Source organism: Carassius gibelio, chromosome A25, assembly GCF_023724105.1.
Source record: "Carassius gibelio isolate Cgi1373 ecotype wild population from Czech Republic chromosome A25, carGib1.2-hapl.c, whole genome shotgun sequence".
NCBI classification, from domain to species: Eukaryota; Metazoa; Chordata; class Actinopteri; order Cypriniformes; family Cyprinidae; genus Carassius; species Carassius gibelio.
The window spans coordinates 19,573,911-19,582,793 of record NC_068395.1 but is presented as its reverse complement, the minus strand read 5'-3'; the positions used below and the strand labels follow the sequence as shown (position 1 = coordinate 19,582,793).

General features: G+C 38.7%; 1 long non-coding RNA gene and 1 other non-coding gene across 2 annotated transcripts; one reads left to right on the top strand and one right to left on the bottom strand.

Moving 5' to 3' along the window:
- Positions 1-1,280: 1,280 nt before the first annotated feature.
- Positions 1,281-2,376, bottom strand: LOC127947420 (uncharacterized). The gene is made up of 3 exons (XR_008151288.1): positions 2,349-2,376; positions 2,199-2,263; positions 1,281-1,706 (listed from the first exon to the last, which is right to left on the bottom strand). It is a non-coding gene; the product is annotated as an uncharacterized LOC127947420 (long non-coding RNA).
- A 6,015-nt stretch (positions 2,377-8,391) lies between these two features.
- On the top strand, positions 8,392-8,511 carry LOC127948251 (5S ribosomal RNA). The gene has a single exon (XR_008151994.1). It is a non-coding gene; the product is annotated as a 5S ribosomal RNA (ribosomal RNA).
- Positions 8,512-8,883: the final 372 nt, after the last annotated feature.

Below are 8,883 nucleotides of genomic sequence, written 5' to 3'. Positions count from 1 at the left end.
CAGCATCCTCTGCAGAACTGATTAAGAAGATGTTTATTAACTTCAGCTTTTAGTGCACCTCCCCTCTTTACTGCAAGATTTAAAACAACTTGTAATCGCTGCAGGTAAGTCGAAGGTTTTTCACCAGCATTTGAAGAGTATCCATAAATTTTACATACAACTCCTCCCCGTCCTGCACTGTCCCATAGGCAGAATCAAGCTGTTGGATATAGATGTTAACAGACATGTCAGGACTTAGATGTTTCACCATGTCAGCAGCTGGTGGCAGGAGACTATCGAGGATTTGTCGCGATCGTTGGATTTCAGATATGGCAGAATCACTGAGAACCAGATCCACACTAAACCGCCATGTGTCATAGTCCACTTCATGTTGTGGTCGTGGCACCTTTCCAGAAAACACACGGAGTCTGTGGGAAGAGCGCAAATGCACAGCAGTATCCTCAGACTTGACAATATGTTCTACCACATACCTCTGTAACTCAGGAGGGTTGAGGTCGGAAGCATTGAAACTGACAGTGGCACGTCGCTCCTGCGGCTGAACTATGGGAGCAGTGGCAAGCAGTGAAGATGGAACAGCCATTTTATATGGTGACTGAGTTGTATTCACTGAAGACTGTTCTGCCTTAACATCAATACCGGCTTCCACATCAGGGCGCAGCTCTGAGATTGATTTGCTGATCTGGCCCATCATCTCATTCAGCACTTCAGCATAGTTTTGTCCAGTCAGTTTAGCAACTTCTTTTAAGTCAGCTAAATATGTCTGAGTTTTAGAACTTCCTACATTTGCAGTATATACTTGAGATAAATTCTTAATATTATAGACAATACCAGTCTCAGAAGTTTGCGTATATGGTAGAAGTGGATTCAATAGAGTCAAAGGTAGACCAGACTCAAATTCAACAATGAGCATATCGTGAAACTCGGACTCGGGCGAATCAACAGTAAGAGCCCGATTTATCCTACCATACTGCTCGAGAAACCCTTCTACTTCAGCAGCAACCTTGGACTCTGTGACCAATACTGCATTTGGTATTTTAATGTCAAGTGTTTCAAAAATATTCATGGTCGAATTAATATTGGTGAGACTGAATGTTCAAAAATGTGTATATTAAATACCCTTTCAAGACCTCCTAGGCTGGCTCGCCACAATTATGTAGCATACACACAGGGTATGTGTGTTAAATATAGCTATAGATAGTTAATTAATAATTGCATTACAAAAGATAAAGTTCGTCTGAGGGAGGTGTTGAAAAAGCAAATAATAACACAGAGACAGATAATTTAGATTTTGTGTTGGTACCATGTATTAAGTGAAAACAAAAGACAAACAATAACAACAATACCCAAAATATTTCAAATCTGCAGAGAAGTTCAGTAGTTCACAAAGGGTAAACAACAACTTGTAACTCAGAAAACTGGAGAGTACTCAATTTAAAGACAATTCACTACACAGTATAGGACTATATTCTTTGCTCATAAAAGATGAACACCATGTCCAAATAATGTGAATGGTCCCTGATATGCAATTAGTCCATGAGCCAGAACCTAGTGAATGGCTGTGTGCGTGTATATATGAGAGTGAGGGGGTGAGCAAAGCTGCACAACCTCCTACCGAACCCACAGGTGGCGATGATGTTGTTGAGGCAGGTTCTGTTCCAGGTAATGATAGCTCGCCATCAACTGGCCCGCAACTGGCCGCACCTGGCCTGTATTAATTAAACAGGACCTATGGTTTAATCACTACTCATAATATAAATTTACCTACTAGCTAGTTTTATATTCTATATTTGTGTACACCATAGTATTCAAAATACTGCACCAGAGATAGTCACAATTGTATAAAACAATACAATACACAATAACACAATTGTACAAAAATACTCAAAATGCATGGAAACAACCACCCATAAATAATGGAATTATTTCCTACATAACACTCCATTCGATACAATTGATAATCCTATCTCTCAGTATATAAATCATTTAAATACTTAAAACCATAGCTTTGAAACAAAGTGCTAGGTTTACATTACAATTTATAAACCCCAATAGAATTCCATAGGGATGGATACAATACAATGAGATGGCTTAATGCTATAAGCATTAAGCTAGCAGAACCCGTCATTATAATAAGGATGCCAATAAAGTTGTCAGTGCCATAATAACATGCTAGCGGACACAACAACAAACAGACTCACCAATTCCTACAGATATTCGACATACCGCGGCACTAGTCGGCTTCTAAAGACGACGGTGGGCGACACTACAAATACAGGATCGCATGCTAAAATTAAACAAGCATTTAAGATGGAAATAAGCGGAAAAGCATTGTTTGTATAGAGACATACCGAGTGCAACTGCTCCGGTGGCTTCCCCCTCACACTACTGATTGGGGAAACTCACTGCAGCTTGTAAAAACATGCTTGCATGCTATGATTGGTTGAAAGCATTCACTGAACCTACCATGTGACTCCTGCATGATGATATAAATGAAGGGTGTGTTCAGGTGACTGGGAAAATAGAACCATATAATTTTACTATTTATATTTTACTTTAATTTTATTAATTAATTTTACTATTATTCTCTATTTATATTTACCCTGGGTTACAAAAGCATGAACCTCCATTTCCAGAGTTATTGGAGTGAGAAAGCATTTGATTTTGGATAGTAAGCGAAGTTGGTAGAAACCAGAAATGACTACAGATGAGATGTGTTTATCAAACTTTAAAGACTGGTCAACAAGAACACCTAAATTCCGCAGTCCTGTAGATTTAAAGGGAGATAGACTCCCCAAGTCTGGGCATGTGCACTGGGACCTTTCAGTCGGGCTGAAAACAATGACCTCGGTCTTATCATCATTAAGGGATAGGAAATTTTGAGCTAGCCATGCCTTCACCTCCTCTACACAGATACACAGTGTTTCCTAAAAATTGTGCCCAGCGGTAGCATGTAAAGAGAAAATAGAGAGGGAGCCAAAATAGAGCCCTGTGGAAAAGTTTCCCATCTTTACTAAAAACTTTCTGTCAGTAAGGTAAGACTGGAACCATGACAGGACAGAGCCTTTTATGCCCACCCACGTCTCCAGTCTAGCTAACAGAGTAGGTTGGTCAACGGTGTCAAAAGCCGCCGACAGATCTAGGAGAACTAGAACCACAATGTCCCCACAGTCAGTGGATAGATTAATGTCTTTTAGCACACGCAGGAGAGCGGACTCAGTGCTGTGGGCAGTCCTAAACCCAGATTGAAAGACCTCATATATACAGTTATTTGACAAAAAGTGTTGGAACTGATCCAACATGATTTTCTCTAATAACTTGGAAATGAAAGGTAGGACAGAGATGGGCCGGTAATTTTTTAAAACAGAAGGATCCAGTGAAGGATTCTTGAGCAGAGGAGTGACCGTAGCCACTTTAAGATTGGCCGGAACAGAGCCAGTGCTTAGACACTTGTTAATAAGGGATACCATACCTGGACCCAGTTGGTGATTAATTTTAAAAATCTCGGGTGAATGATATCATTTGGGCAGAATGAAGGTTTGAGCTTGGCGCTCACATCCTTCAGTGTCTGGAGGTTAATGGGAACAAAAGCCTCCCAAACACAGGAGGTACGAGGCATAATAGGGGGGAGAGTTAAATTAGGGCAGATACTGGTCCTTAATGTAGTGATTTTGTTAATAAAAAATCTCTGGAAGTCTTCACATAGAGCATCTGAGGCAACAGAGAATTTACCAGATGGGTTTAAGACAGAATGAATGACAGAAAACAAGACCTTAGGGTTAGAGTGATTGGATTCAATTAAGTTTGAGAAGTATGTGGCTTTAGCTGATTTAGCAGTGTTCTGGTATGCAGTAAGAGATTCTTTGAACATGCAGAAGGAGACACTTAGCCTGTCACGTTTCCATTTGTGTTCAGCTTTTCTACATATTTGTCTTTGGTGACGAGTGTCAGAATTTTGCCACACATCTGATTTTGGTTTGGGTTTGTGAGGCTTAAGAGAAGCAGTCATGTTTGCTACTTTAAGCCAGGCAGAATTTAAAAGATGCTGATCTGTATCCAGGTCAGATAAAGGTTGGTCCAAGTGCCAGTGAGAGCATAGCTCAGTAAAGCACAATTCAAAGTTTGGAGAATAGAAGGAGAATAGAACCACGACATAACAGGATCAATAGTGGGTTGAGGAGGCTCCAGAAGAGACAGTGAGAATAAAATAGGCTTGTGATCAGAGAGAGGAAAATCAGAGATAACAATATCAGTGACATCAACCCCATAAGATAACAAAAGGTCAAGTGTGTGGCCCTGAGTGTGGGTAGAGTTTTTGACCCACTGCAGTAGGTTAAAGGCATCTATTAAGTCAAGAAACTCCTGCGACACGGAAATTGAATGACAGCAGACATGAATATTGAAGTCGCCCATCATAATGAAGCAATCATAGTTTGTGGCAATGTTGCCAATGAACTCAGTGAATTGCAGTATAAAATCCTTAGTGAAGAGTGGAGGACGGTATATCACCCCTATACAGATGGGACCATTCCAATCTAGGTGGAGAAGCTAAGTTTCAAAGCTGGGGAAGGCCGTTGCAGGGACCAGCCGGCAATGTGAGGAGAGAGAGTTATTTAAAATAGTTAAAATCCCACCTCCGCGTCCATTAGGACGAGAAGAGTTAAAAAATGTACAGTTTGCTGGAACCAGTTCTGATAAGGGAGTTAAATCACCGACCTTTATCCATGATTCTTTGATGAACATAAAATCCAAGTTGTGTGATGAGTAGAAGTCGTTTAATAAAAAGGTTTTATTCACCATGGAGCGGGCGTTTATTAGCGCCAAATTAGGTGGAGGAATAGACACGTGAGATGACGGCGCTTTTCTCAATGAGCGCAGATTTCCGTGATTTACCCCGTTCCTCTGGGCACGTCGGCCAACACTGCGGAGATCAACCTGAGTGGCAAGATTTAGATGTAGAGGGAAAACAGGACGAAGACATCAGTAAACCGCGTCCCGCGGGTGCCATGCTACAGATCTGCGTCCAAACGAAATGTCAGCTTGTAAATAAGCTTTCAGTTTCATCATGTAACCTCCGCGGCTACCTCGTTTCCTCCTTTACTTTCTCCGCACGGTGCTAAGCGGCCACCGGCAGATATCGTGCAGGAAGATGGTTCGAGGAGGCTCGTACGGTTTGTGAAGTGGGCAATCCACGTCTACGGTGTGAAAGTTCGCGAATGAATCCCCAACGGAGATGCGGATGTCTAGGAGAGCTTGGCGGGCGTACACCAGCTGCGTACAGCAGGTAAATGACACATCAGACAGAAAGAGAAGAAAACACGAGAGCTGATATAACAAACTGTATAAGAGACAGGGTAAGTTATGTCAGTGGAGAAGACAAAAATTGTTATTTTATTAGTTTGGACTTTGAAAAAACTTTCGATAGAGTGGAGCATGGGTTTTTATTTTTTATTTTAGAGCAGTTTGGTTTTGGGGAGAATTTTATAAAGTGATTATTATTTTTTTACAAAGAAACATTAACAAAAGTAAAGTGTAATGGTTTTTTAACTGAGCCTTTTATTTTAACTAGATCTATAAGACAAGGATGCCCATTATCAGCACAATTATATTCTTTAGTGGCAGAGCCTTTAGAACTGATAGTTAAAAACTGTAAATAAATAAAAGGAATTGAAATAAATAGAGGAAAGGAGCTATATAAGATTAACCAGTATGCTGACGACACTGCAATAATAGTGGAAAATTTGCAGAGTGTTAAAAATGTAATGGATAAAATCAGTTGGTATTGTCAAGAGTCAGGAGCAAATATAAATGAAGAGAAAACTGAATACATGAGATTTGGGAGTGTACCGGTTTTAACGGGGTGTTGGAGTTTCACAGAAGTGCAGGAATTTAAGATTTTAGGTGTGCTTTTAGGAAAAAATTCAAAGAATGTACAGGATAATATGTGGGGGGAAATAGTGGATGGGATGGAAAGAAGGTTGGTCTTTTGGAGAAACAGGTTTTTAAATTTAAAAGGAAAGATTTTAATAGTAAATGTTTTAATGTTATCAAAAATCTGGTACGTTTTACATGTAGCATCAATGCCGCTGTGGGTGAGACAAAGAATAAAAAATATAAATTTTAGAGTTTTTATGGGAAAAAAACCCAATAATTGCTTACAACACTTTGATTGGGCCGGTAGAGGAGGGAGGGTGGGACTAGTAGATCTGGAGCAAAAAATGAAGAGTATGAGGGTAAAAGTGGTCAAGAAATATTTAGATGACGAATATAAAGAAGATTGGAAGGGAACTATGGAGTTTTATTTAAATAAGTGTGGAAATTTACAAATTGGAGACAATATTTTATGGATGAAATTGAAGAACTGGATGATACAAGGAATACCAGAATTTAGGAAGACAAGGAAGTTTTAAGTGCTTGGGGGTCTTTTTTAGCAAAGGTAGATTTTAAACCTGTTGGAAGGGGAATCATTTTAAATCAACCTTTATTTTTAAACAAAAAGACCAGGACACAAGGAAAATAACTCTATTTTAAGAAATGCGTAGATGTAGGCATTTTAAAAGTAAGGGGCATTTTATATGAATTCAAAGAAGGTTTTTAAAGTTTTTTTTAAGTAATCATAGATGCAATGGAAGAAGCAAAAGAGTATAATGTGGATGTTTTAAGAAAACAATTTGAAGAGGTTAAAAGTAAAATTCCAGAGGATTGGTTAGAAATGATTCAAAATGGTGGGAGCGCTGGAGAATAATCTAGAAGTGAGTAGTTCCTATCTGGTACATTGTGTCAAGATGATTTACGACTTTGACCTTTGACCTTTTGACAGGTTGAACGTCTGGTGACCTTATGATGGATGGGTTGAACTTTCCGAATGAGTTCATGGGTTAACCTATGACCCCTCCCCACCCATTGATTATGTGGTTTTGACAGAAGCTATTACCCTATTGACCTAGTTAGTCCTAAATCATAGTTTTTGACGGGTAGTTTTGAGCTATATGAACCCTCCCATGCATCGATCAAGTGGTTTTGACAGAAGCTTTTGCCGGTTGTTTGATCTTTGTCATGTGTGTGTGTGTGTGTGCCCTCCCATTACATTCCTGAGCAGTATATAAATGGGATCGGTTATTTCAGATATGTGATATTCAGTTATTTCACATTTATATATAAAACATTATATAATTTATATAATCTAAAACAATTAAAAGTTGAATAAACATTTCAGTTATTTCACATTCATATGTAAAACATCCTATCCTTTATATCAGTGATCCTAAAATCTGGCTCGCGAGATCCAGTTTCCTGCAGAGTTTAGCTCCGACTCCAATTAAACACACCTGCCTGTGATTTTCTAATGATCCTGAAGACACTGATTAGCAAACTCATGCGTGTTTGATTAGGGTTAGAGCTAAACTTCGCAGGAAAGTGGATCTCGAGAGCCAGATTTGAGGATCACTGCTTTATATAATCTAAAGCAATTTAAGGTTGAAAAAACATTTTAGTTATTTCATATATAAAACATTCTATAATTATCATGCTAAAGTTGAAAAAACATTTTAGTTATTTTATATATGTGACATTCAGTTATTTCACATTTATATATAAAACATTCTATAATTTATATAATCTAAAACAATTAAAGGTTGAAAAAAAAACATTTTAGTTAATTCAAATTCATATGTAAAACATCCTATCCTTTATATAATTTATATAATATACATAATCTAAAGCAATTTAACTAAGGTTGAAAAACATTCTGTTCTTTAAAAGAATATAAAAAGCATATTAAAACCAATTGTTTAGCTGAATAAAATTGGCTTATTTTAGAGAAAACCTACAGCTTGTGAAATGGGGACTCACAGCTCCATCTGTCGGACTCTCTCTGAATGAGCTTACCCTGTCTCAAAAACATAGTTGAGCCGCACTCGTGCCCGCATGCGCGCGTTCTTTCTGTCTGACACCCCCCTCCTTTTCATGCCTCAGTACAGCAAAGCTACAGTTGAAAAACATTCCGTTCTTTATATTCTATCCTTTATATAATTTATATAATCTAAAGCAATTTAACTAAGGTTGAAAAACTTTCTGTTCTTTTAAAAGGTTACAAATGAAACGGTTATAAAAAAATATACTGAAACCGACTGTTTCAGATAAACAAAATCCATTCTACATTTTTTAGAGTTATATAATGTACTGAAGATAAGAGTGGCTGATCTTTGAATTGCCCTCTCTTTGCAGCAGCCTTCACTTACGGCCATACTTGGCTATGCCTGATTAGTACTTGGACAGGAGACCGCCTGGGAATGCCAGGTGCTCTAAGTTTTTGTGTTTTCTTCCCTACTTAAATAATGTACTTGTGATTAGAGTGGCTGATCTTTAAATAGCCATCTCTTTGCAGCAGCTTTTTCTTACGGCCATACCAACCTGGCTATGCCCGATCTCGTCTGATCTCGGAAAGCTAAGCAGGTTTGGGCCTGGTTAGTACTTGGATGGGAGACCGCCTGGGAATACCAGGTGCTGTAAGATTTTCGGAAATTTTTCACTAATTATATAATAATCTTGCAAAAAAAAAAAAAAGATTAAATGCCCAGTCTTTGAATCTTAGCATGTTTGGTTCTGGTTTCTACTTGGATGGGAGACCGCCTGGGAATGCCAGGTGCTGTAAGCTTTTGGGTTTTCTTCCCTACTTATATAACATACTGGAGATTAGAGTGGCTGATCTTTAAATTGCCCTCTCTTTGCAGCAGCCTTCGCTTATGGCCATACCTGGCTATGCCTGATTAGTACTTGGATGGGAGACTGCTTGGGAATGCCAGGTGCTCTAAGCTTTTGGGTTTTCTTCCCTTCTTATGTAATGTACTTGTGATTAAAGTGGCTGATCTTTAAATAGCCATCTCT